The 11,303-nt window shown below is 40.8% G+C and overlaps 1 non-coding gene across 1 annotated transcript; it reads left to right on the top strand.

The window, feature by feature from the left end:
- The first annotated feature begins 552 nt into the window (after positions 1-552).
- On the top strand, positions 553-750 carry LOC122037686. Its single transcript, XR_006127700.1, has one exon. It is a non-coding gene; the product is annotated as a U2 spliceosomal RNA (small nuclear RNA).
- Positions 751-11,303: the final 10,553 nt, after the last annotated feature.

The following is an 11,303-nucleotide window of genomic DNA, read 5'->3' as shown; positions in this document are numbered from 1 at the left end:
AAAATTAATTTAAATTATTAAAATCATTTTAAAATATTTGTAACACCTACCTAAATTGTTGTTATAAAACTCCTAGTGACGAGTCGAGCCAATCGGAGGGATCAAACCCACATACGGCTTTGGCGGAAAATTCGATCAGCATACGAGGGAGCGAGACGGAGAGAGGGTGAGCGACGGAGGAGAGGTCCTGCTCGCCGACGCAGCTGCAACGACGAAGCAACAAACCTTAACTGCCTCCAGAACAAAATTGCAAGCAACAAGACTCTCCTTTCTTTTCCGTAGCCAAGGATAAGGAGACATGAGAAAGATCATGGATTGCAATGTACTCTCGCCTCTTCTTAAAAAAAACTGTAATGGCCTTTTAGACTAGGTGGACTTGTACTCTTGCCTCTTCTTGCAAAAAAAAAAAAAAAACTACTGTAATGACCTTTTATACTAGATGGAGTTTAGAGTTTAGAATTTAGGGTTTAGAATTTAGTCTCATATCATTTGTTTTTATTGACGGAGTGGAACTACCGCTATAAAAGAAGAGGCTATGGTTATATTTTATTCATACCTTTCTCGGTCTTTTGGCTAAGATCAAGTGTAGTATCTGTTTTTATCAGTTTAATATCTGATATGTGGATCATTGGTTCACTATGATATTAAATTAATTTTTGTTTTGGGGAGGGATCATTACAATAGCTTGCTACTAGATCCTTCACGCGTCATCCCTGTGTTGCACTTTTGCAGGGGTTTGGCGCACCCGACCAAGTTAAATTAAATTTTTATATTAAATTAAGTTTATTTTTAAATTATTAATTATAGTCCAAGAAATTAAATCTTAAAATTTTATATATTTTAAAATAAATACAAATTATAAAAATAATTGAATTTTTTTTACTAATTTAATTAAAATTTTAAATTTGATTAGGTTATTTAAATATAATTGAAGAACCATAATTAGGGTAGTTTATTTTTTTAATTTGGTTAGAAAAAATAATTTTACTCTGCCCAAGAAAGATAAATCACATACCAAACAACTTTCTAAGTGGGATGACATTTAATCATTAGGGAATACCAATTTGATTACACCGTGAGGGCAGAGTTTGGTATCAAGTATTCAATTTTCGTTGACTAATCCTGGGTTGATCAATCCAGCCATGAAAATTTTCCATCGGTCCATCAGTCCAGTGTTCTTAGATCAACCATCCATTAGAGAAAATTCATCCGTTAATTCACCTAGATTTAAACTCGATCTTAAATATTTGGGAAACTAAAAGAAGTGTCCTACCGTGGTACTATTAAACAAGAACAAACTTATTTATTGCTTGAAACTTATTCAATTAGTTATTAAATTTAATAATTTAAACTTATTTTATTTTATTTATTTAGCATGTTTATAAAAAAGTTATTGATGATCATTATTCACCATTATACTTTTTCAAATTTATTTGTAAGTTATTGAAGCATGTCCAATTAATTAAAATTGTGTGTATTGAATGAACATAAATAACTCCGTATTAAACTGAACACTAAACTTATTTTTGAACCATTGGTTCATTTACCGCCCTATCCAGCATGCTTGGGATATGCAACAAGGACACAATGATAGAGAATGCTTGGGATGTGTACCGAGAGCACAATGTTGTTACCATCTCGATGATCTTCAACCAACTTCAAACCAATGCTTTGGATAAATAGGCTTGCTCAATCAAACCGATAAGTAGATTGTTCGGTCACACCGAAAGAACTGCCCAAATGAAAGACCATGGGAAACCCCTAACCCTACGATCTATAGAGGGCCCGAACTATAGGAGAATAACTCGAGGGGTGATTAGCTTCCGGTTTAGGTTAACTAACATGTTAAGGCGATTTCATACCAAGAAGCAATAGAGTTGGGAAAGTAGGCAATAAAGTTCTTTAATATATTTTGCAATGAGAGAAGGAAGCAGAAGGGCAAAAGTAAGATTGACTTTCCACATCTCTTCCCTTCAGGCTATTGCAAGTTGATATAAAAGAAACAAAACGAGTTCAATAGGATGAACCTAGCATATCAAATGAGAACCACCAAAACCTCAAGAGCAAGATGCATGAATTGAGACTTCCTCCTCAAAATATTTGACAATACGATTGATCATGTCTGAAAATTGAAAAGAGGGCGTGCTAGCAATGGTGACTTGGTTATTGATTTGAATAAGACTTTTTACTCTGAGAAAAGGTTTTCCTTCGATCCCACACACACTAAAACAAACAAACAAAACGTTAGTGCCCAGAAATCGGGGGAAGTCTTTGGCGAAGGGCCTCCTACGCTCAAGTCAGTAAAAATTCTGGATGGGTGAGTGAAGAACAGTAGAGAACGTTTATGTGAGAGTAAGCTTGAGATGTTGAACAAAACATGCGTTGGCAATGGAGAGGACTTCCTTTTTATACCACCTCTCATAACCTCCGTAATCATGAGGTGATGAAGAATGTCAGAGGTTGTTGGATAATGGAAAGTAATAAACTTGTGCAATAATTGTCCAAGGAATCTTCCTTTTCCCACATGTGTACCTCTTTTGTCGTTTATAGCTTATGTCATTGATGAGGTAATTAACGGAATATGCTGTCATAAGTGGTCGGTTGATGATAAATATGATAATCCCCAAGAAAGGTTCTGGAAGAATATTCTTTAACATAAGGTTGTTATTTTGACAAGTAGTTAGGATTTGCTGCTCATATTGTCTCATGAGGAACACGGACTCTCTAGTGCTTCCCGTGAAGACACAGACGCCATCAAGGGCATCCCGGGTTGCAGTCACATCGACGTCCCCCGTAACAATTGCGATGCAGCTCGAAGGATCGACATCTGAAGTCGATTAGTGATGAGCCGAGCGAATCAGGGGATCAATCCCAGAGAATTCAGTGGAGAATTTGATGTGCTTATTAGGGAGCGAGGCGGAGATAAGTTCCAGCTTGATACTATCACTAGTACAATAATTAAATTATTAATTATAATCTTTGAAAATAATTTTTTGAAATCAATAAATTTAAAATTTTATCGAAATCATGAGCATTGGGTTAAATTTAATTGGGATTAAAAATCAATATAAATCGCACTATAAGTTATAATAGTGTTTAGAATTTTTTTAATTAGGATTAAAAATAAACATAAATCACACTATAACTTATAATAGTGTTTATGTCACGCCCTAGAAGAGTTCCTGTCCGAAGAAATTTCGGCAGCACCTCCCCTATATGGGTGACAATCTGAAGCATTTCTACAGACATAATATACAACAGCCACAGGCGGCTGGAATATACACACAACCACGCAGTTAATAATCTCAGCCTACACGGTTGGACAAATATATCCACAACCACGCAGTTATATATATATTTCTATCAGCCCACTCGGCTGAAACCAAAAAAAAATCAACACAGCGAAACATACATAAAGACAAGCCCATACAACGAAAAACACACTGCTAGCCGGCTAGGCTTACACCACACAACCAAAACAACACTCCGAACACAAAATCGGAACACACAAAGTCAAATACATACATCTCATATACCAAGATAAAATAGCAAACAGGCGGAGGTATGTCTTCTGATGTGACGTGGGGACCAGCAGACAGGATGCTCCAAGCGACACCATAAATAACCTGGTACCTGAAAAGATAGTGTCAACGGGGGTGAGTTCAACAACTCAGCGAATACCAATGAACATGAGTAGTAAGATATATCTAACAGCAACAAACATGGAATACAACTTCCTAATCATATATAGGGAATATGCAAAACTGAAAGGTAATTGAGGAAACTGTACTCACCAGGAACTCCTATCCAGACAAAAGGGTCGTCAAACCGAAAGTGTCAATAATCCTGTATGCAGGTCAAAAAGTATGCATCCAACCAAAATGCAGCAACCAAATGCAGCAAACACAATCATAAGAATATAAATGCATCAATGCATATGATTCTAATGATGCGTCCTGGTCACCCCTGACGCCAGTCAGTCATCTCAAACACAAATGGTGAGACCGAGTGGGTAGAGCTGTGACAACCGTGCACTCTGTCTTCACTACTCTTGATGAGTGACCGAGTGGACGGGATGCTATCGGAGTACTCCTGTCCTGACCCCAAATCATAAATGGGGGAGCTCAATGCTCTCATCTCCCGGTACACGATAACGGGGAGGTATCTCTGCCGGCTACCACGCTGAGTCACCTGACCAACGGAGCCAAACAGAGTCCACCGTCTGCCGGCTACCACGCTGCTACACTAAATGCCAGCGGAGCCAAACAGAGCGGAACTGTCTGCCGGCTACCACGCTGAGTCACCTGACCAACGGAGCCAAACAGCAGAACCGCCACACACCTGCCTGATAAACCACTAATCCATGAGTGGTGGTGTGTGCAGTACATGTAACTGGCGATGGGCTCAACTATAGTGGAGCCGACAATCGCACAGCATGCAATCATGATGCATGACACTAAGCATAGCAAAACTGATCAACATAACCATATCCATATATATAAAATGAGTACTGTAAAATCGATGGTCACATACCAAGATCTAGAGTACACAGGTCAGATAGAATATCAAAAACCTATGTCCTGAACATAATAAGTATGGAATATCCTGATCAGCATAGAAAAATCCATATATACATAATATGGGTACCATAGTATCAGTAGGTCAAATCCACGGATCTAGGGTATACAGGTCCTCTTTGGTATAACAACCTAGGTCCTAAACATATCCCCCTTCCATAGCACATGTACCAACAATATGCACAGATCAAAACCACAAGGTCTAAGTACACGAATCATATATGATATACCAATAGAAATACACAATCCAGGCATGGCATAAAAACCTAAATATCAGATAATTTGGATACACATGCCAGAAACAAAAATCCAGAGCCTAACCCTAACCTCAGTAAAGCATAGTATGTCACTCTAGAAACTAAGATACTCATGGCAATAAGATACTCATGGCAACAAATCACGAGATATAAGCACGGATACATCACGAGCGACAAACCTAACATGCTATGGATATCAAACAGTGACATACCAAAGGCAAACATGTTCATTGCTTGTAGTTATAAAATAATATGCATATCCAAATGACAATATCATAAAAGATAAGTCAAGAGGTACCCGCCTCCAATGTAAATCGTATCGAACCAATCCGATGTCGAGTCGCCCGTCTCGAATCACAGTCCTGTAACAACACGATATACAGATTTATCTAATTACATATTAATTAATTAGATAAATCAAATTCCCGAGAAGCTAACCTAAACCCAAATCCAATTTTAAACCTTAAATTGGATCATCAACTCCTCAATCATTTCATAACTAATTAATACAAATTAGAACTTGCAACAATTATAATCCCTCACAACAATGTAATCATATAATCTAGATTACATCATGATCTATAACTAAAATCAAAACCCTATTCCTTACCTCAACACCAAAGTCTCTTCTGTTGGTCCACAACAGGTGGTTCCTGTCGGAATAAGGGCAGCCGCTGAAACCAAATACACCACCGTCGCAATGAATCTATAATTAGAAACCATAATCCGTAGTTAGCATAACCTTCCACCCAACCCAAGTGCTGCTCACGGCAAGACAAGAATCAGAGTACCAAATTTGAAAACCCAAACGTTAAGCCTTCACCTTCAACCCCTCTGCTGGATGCACCTGCTGTTGGCGTCGGAGCTCTATGGCCGGCGGCTCTGAAGAGGGGCGGCACCAGGAACTAGGGCACGGCCTGGAGGCTAGGGCAGAGGGGAAGAGAGGAAAGGAAAGTATGCGACGATGGAGAGGCTAGGTCACGCGACAACTTGAGTGTCGGCGAGAAGAGGAGCGATCGGCTCCGGGGTTCCTGTGGCCGGCGGTGGATCTAGGGCACACGGAAGGAGTGGCCGGAGAGGGCAGCGGCAGTGGCGTCGTCGGCGTCGGCAGAGGAGAGGGTGGCAGTGGGGTTTGCGGCGCCGTTTGAGAAAGCGATTAGGGCAGAGGGAAGAATCGGGCGTGAGGTTTCGGCGGGGGAAGAAGGAACGGATCGAAGGAAATAAAGAAAACAAATAGATAAAAGAAAAGAAAAAGGAAAATGTAACTTTTCCTCATTTTAAATGGGGTAGCCTAAAGAGACTTTCCCGGGACCCATAATTGATCCCCGTAACCTACACCATACAGTCTCCGAAAAATTACAGAAAAATCTCCAAAAATTCCAAAAAATTCCCTTATCATTATTCGTAAATTTTTGGTATTTTACATTCTCCCCCACTAATAAAAATTTGGTCCCCAAATTTCGTTATCTACCATCAGCAAGTACCAACAACAGATATAAAGCATAAATGCTGAACGGTAAACAAATAACATATCTCAAGTGAAAAGATGGGGATATCGAGCTCGGATAGTATCTTCGAGCTCCCAAGTAGCCTCCTCGTCCGAAAGATACTACCATCCGACCTTAACAAGGCGGATAGTCTTGTTCCACAACTGACTATCCTTCCGGTCTAAAATCCGTACCGGAATCTCCTCATAAGTGACGCCAGGCTGTACTGAAACTGAGATATCTGTCAGCACATGTGTTAGTTCGGGTACGTATCTCCTCAGCATAGAAACGTGGAATACATCATGCACTCCTGCCAAGGACGGTGGTAGTGCCAACCGGTAAACTACCGCTCCAATCCTTTCCAAGATCTAGAAAGGTCCAATGTATCGTGGAGCTAGCTTACCTCTGAAGCCAAATCTCTTCACCCCTTTCGAGGGTGAAATTCACAGAAATACCTGGTCGCAAATGGAGGACTTTAAAAGTCTCTGACTCCGGTCAGCATAACTCTTCTGGCAGTCTTATGCCTCTAACATCCTCCGTCCGATAGTATGGACCAACTCTGTCTCAAGCTGAGCCCTATGAGGTCCTAATAACTGGGCCTCCCCAACCTCATCCCAGAGAATGGGTGTCCGACAAGGCCTACCTTACAACGCTTCAACGGTGGCATTTGGATAGCCGAATGCAAACCGTTGTTGTAGACGAACTCTACCAACGGCAAATGGTCCTCCCAACTGCCTCCAAAATCTAGTACACAAGACTTCAGCAAGTCCTCTAGAGTCTGAATGGTCCGCTGTGACTATCCATCTGTCTGAGGATGGAAAAACTGTACTGAAACAGAGCTGCATGCCCAAGGTCTGCTGCAGACTCTGTCAAAAACGAGACGTGAATCGGGGTCTCTATCCGAAATAATAATCAATGGAACACCACGTGATCTGATGATCTCCCGGCAAAACAGATCTACCAATCGATCCAGGAAATCTGTCCTCCGATTAGCTAACGAATGCGCGGATTTGGATTAATCGTTCAACGATTACCCAAATCGCGTCATGACCTCATCGTGTCCTCGGCAAACCCACCACAAGTCCATGGTAATGTGTTCCCATTTCCACTCGGGAATTGGAATCCGCTGAAGTAATCCAGCAGGTCTCTGGTGCTCAGCCTTCACCTGCTGACAGACAAGACATCTAGCTACAAATTCCGCGATGTCATTTTTCATACCGTTCCACCAGTAAAATTACCTCAAATCTTGGTACACATGGGTACCGCCTGGGTGGACAGCAAATCATGAGCGATGAGCCTCCGGAAGTAACTCCTATAAGACCGGATGAGACTGAAGTACGCATAATCTGCCTCGGAAGTGTATAACACCCTCCTCGTCTCGTGTGAACTCGGTCTGCTACCCGGAAGCTATCTGGCTGCAAATAAACTGCAAATACTGATCAGCAGCCTAGGGCTCTCGGATCCTCGTCCGGATCGACGACTGAGCAACCATGGTAACCAATCTGTGACCACAACTCGGTGGCAAGCCAAAGTCACTCTAGACTTCCGGCTAAGTGCGTCGACAACCACATTAGCTTTTCCTAGGTGATAGCTAATGGTACAATCAAAATCCTTCAAGAACTCCATCCATCTCCTCTGTCGGAGATTAGGTTCCTTCTAAGTAAAACAGATATTTGAGACTCATATGGTCAGTGAGAATCTCAAATGTAACGTCATATAAATAATGTCGCCAAATCTTCATGGCAAAAATAATGGCGATAGCTCCAGATCATGTACAGGGTAGTTCTTCTCATGCTTCTTCAACCGACGAGAAGCATAGGAGACTACTCTATCGTGCTGCATCAAAACAGCGTCCAAACCCGGTAGAGATGCGTCGGTATAGAGCACGAATTCGTCCTCTCCAGAAGGTAAAACCAAAAATCGGAGCCGACACTAAACTCCGCTTCAGCTCCTAAAAGCTGGTCTTGCAAACCTCATGCCAAGTGAACTTCACGCCTTTCCTGATCAGGCGTGTAAGTAGCATAGCAATCCGTGAGAAACCCTCAACGTATCTCCGGAAATATCGAGCCAAACAAAGGAAGTTGCGAGCCTCTTATATCGACTCCGTCTACTCCCAACGGTAACAACCTCGATCTCCTGTGGAACCACGGTATACTCCTACTGGTGACCGCGTGTCCTAATCATCATCACATAAGACAATCCAAATAAGCACTACTGATCATCACATATAGATGTTCTCGTTGAAACATCTCTAGATCTAAGCAAAGGTGGTGTACGTGACTCACCGCGGATCCGAAATAGATCACAACATCGTCAACAAAGACAATGGAAACCGATCCAAACATTCTAGGGATACCCAAATCATCGAGTCCATGATAACATCTAGGGCACCGCAAGCACTAATGGTAAAACCAAGACACATAATGTCCGTATCACAGACATTCCTAACAATAAGATCCCCAACAATAAACAGATCTAATCACCAACGATATATAATCACCAAACAATAAAAACTCCAGTGTGAGAGCAATGCTCTATCACACGAAATAACATATATGTGGGAGCAACGCTCTACCACAAGAAATCCTCCATATGTGGGAGCAACGCTCCACCACAAATAATCCAAAATATGTATCCACAATAAATATGGGAGCAATGCTCCGCTACAAACAATCCGCAATATGTAGGAGCAACGCTCCACTACAAAACAATACCTAAATATGTGGGAATCCAGAATATGTGGAAGCTATGCTCTACCACAAACGATCCATAACATGTGGGAGCTACGCTCTACCACAACAATACATAAGTGCCCAAGCACTTAACTATCCAGTTTGAGACTGCACGAAATCTCTCTACCACAGATCACTATGGTTAGCCTAGGGTATAGCAACCTAGTAAGCAAATCAAATCCATAGTCAACTCTATCATCATCCTAGTGGGTCAGTCACCCACTAATAGGAGAAGTAGTTGACAGGGTAATACAAACAATAACATAATGTAGACACCAAGCATTCTACATTCAACATAGGTAGAATCATCATGATACTACCCACCATACACCTGGCACACTCAACACATGTATGATCGACATAATCCTCCAATTAGTACACACCAACATACTCATAACACAGGTAAAAATCAGTTTAATACCCTCAACATTACATATCGAACCCGTGTGCATAATCATCGTAGGTATATTCGACAATACACCTCAAACAACACTCACATGACATATATCCGCCTATGCCAAGAGTATAATCAACATCAACTACCAATAAAGCATACTAAACCCAGGTGCACTCACATATCAAACATAAGCAATAATATACCTCAGATACCACACCAAACACATCTGCTCATATCACAACTCAGATTAAATCGATAAGATATCTTCAATAAACCAACCAGACCACTCGGGTATAATCTACTAGAAACCCACAACAATCATAACCGGAAAAGTATGCACCCACTACATACAATTAGATCGTCCATCAAAATGTTCCTACAACCCGTAATAATCGCCTGTACACACTACATAGATATGCATAATCAGCATATTTAATCCAATCTACCACACAAATCCTATGCCACCTTCTAAGTTATCCCATTAGGTACATACAGTCTAAAATTAAAGTACCCATGGAATAAGATACATCGATCCTCTATCGACTGACCAAACCGACAATAGTATATGGCTAATTCAGTCCTTTCCCACGTCAGTATAAGCTAGGTACTCGATGTGCTCAAGATATCCAACTAAGCACGAATAACCCAAGATTCAAACATCTAAAAGTAAAGTAGGTCAATCCCCTACTGATCGGATCAACAAAACTAATCGGTCATCAACTAACTAATCAAGAACAAATAAAGCCTCTACAAGCGTCTAAGGTAAATCAACCCACGACTACCCCAAGTCAATATGTGTAAATCAGTTTTCTTTTGACCGATCTAACCAGAGTACAATAATCATCTACCGACGAAAACTAACTAAAGTATATCGGTATTCTACTGACTAGTCAACATGAATATGAAGGTACTATGTACTATACACTAATAATAACAGAGTCTGGTATGTGCCTCCATCTCCTAACCAATTAGTAGTAACAGAAGCTAATACTACTAATGATATGATATGAAAAATCAGCAGAGACTATATTCCTTAATCTCTATTAAGGTCGATCAAGATCAGTGGTTATCCCATCACATATAATATGTGCTACAACAACCAGACAAATACTAATAAAGAATGCTAATACAGATGATAAACTGTAATATAGGGCATATACTAACAGAAAGGTAGGATAACAGTATATACCAACATACCTCCTATAGCTTGGAGATGTCCTACTGCCGTCAGGTCTCAAAACCCGAAAAGTCACATCGAGAAGACCAAAACACGAAATCCGAAACGCAAGGAGAATAAGACTCGTAAGTCGATCTCTGATATCAAATAAATTGGTATCATATACATCTCAAAAATCCAGAACATATAGCAAGTATCGTATACCTGCTCTGATACCACTTAATTGTCACGCCCCAGAGGAGTCCCTGTCCGAAGAAAACTCGGCAGCACCTCCCCTGTATGGGTGACAATCTGAAGCATTTCTACAGGCATAATATACAACAGCCACAGGCGGCTGGAATATACACACAACCACGCAGTTAATAATCTCAGCCTACACGGCTGGACAAATATATCCACAACCACGCAGTTATATATATATTTCTATCAGCCCACTCGGCTGAAATAAAAAAAAAACAAAACAGCGAAACATACATAAAGACAAGCCCATACAACGAAAAACACACTGCTAGCCGGCTAGGCTTACACCACACAACCAAAACAACACTCCGAACACAAAATCGGAACACACAAAGTCAAATACATACATCTCATATACCAAGATAAAATAACAAACAGGCGGAGGTATGTCTTCTGATGTGACGTGGGGACCAGCAGACAGGATGCTCCAAGCGAC

The sequence above is a fragment of the Zingiber officinale genome, unplaced genomic scaffold, assembly GCF_018446385.1.
Source record: "Zingiber officinale cultivar Zhangliang unplaced genomic scaffold, Zo_v1.1 ctg72, whole genome shotgun sequence".
Classification (NCBI taxonomy): Eukaryota; Viridiplantae; Streptophyta; class Magnoliopsida; order Zingiberales; family Zingiberaceae; genus Zingiber; species Zingiber officinale.
Note: the sequence above shows the minus strand (reverse complement) of the source record. Positions and strands in the feature narration are given on the sequence as shown.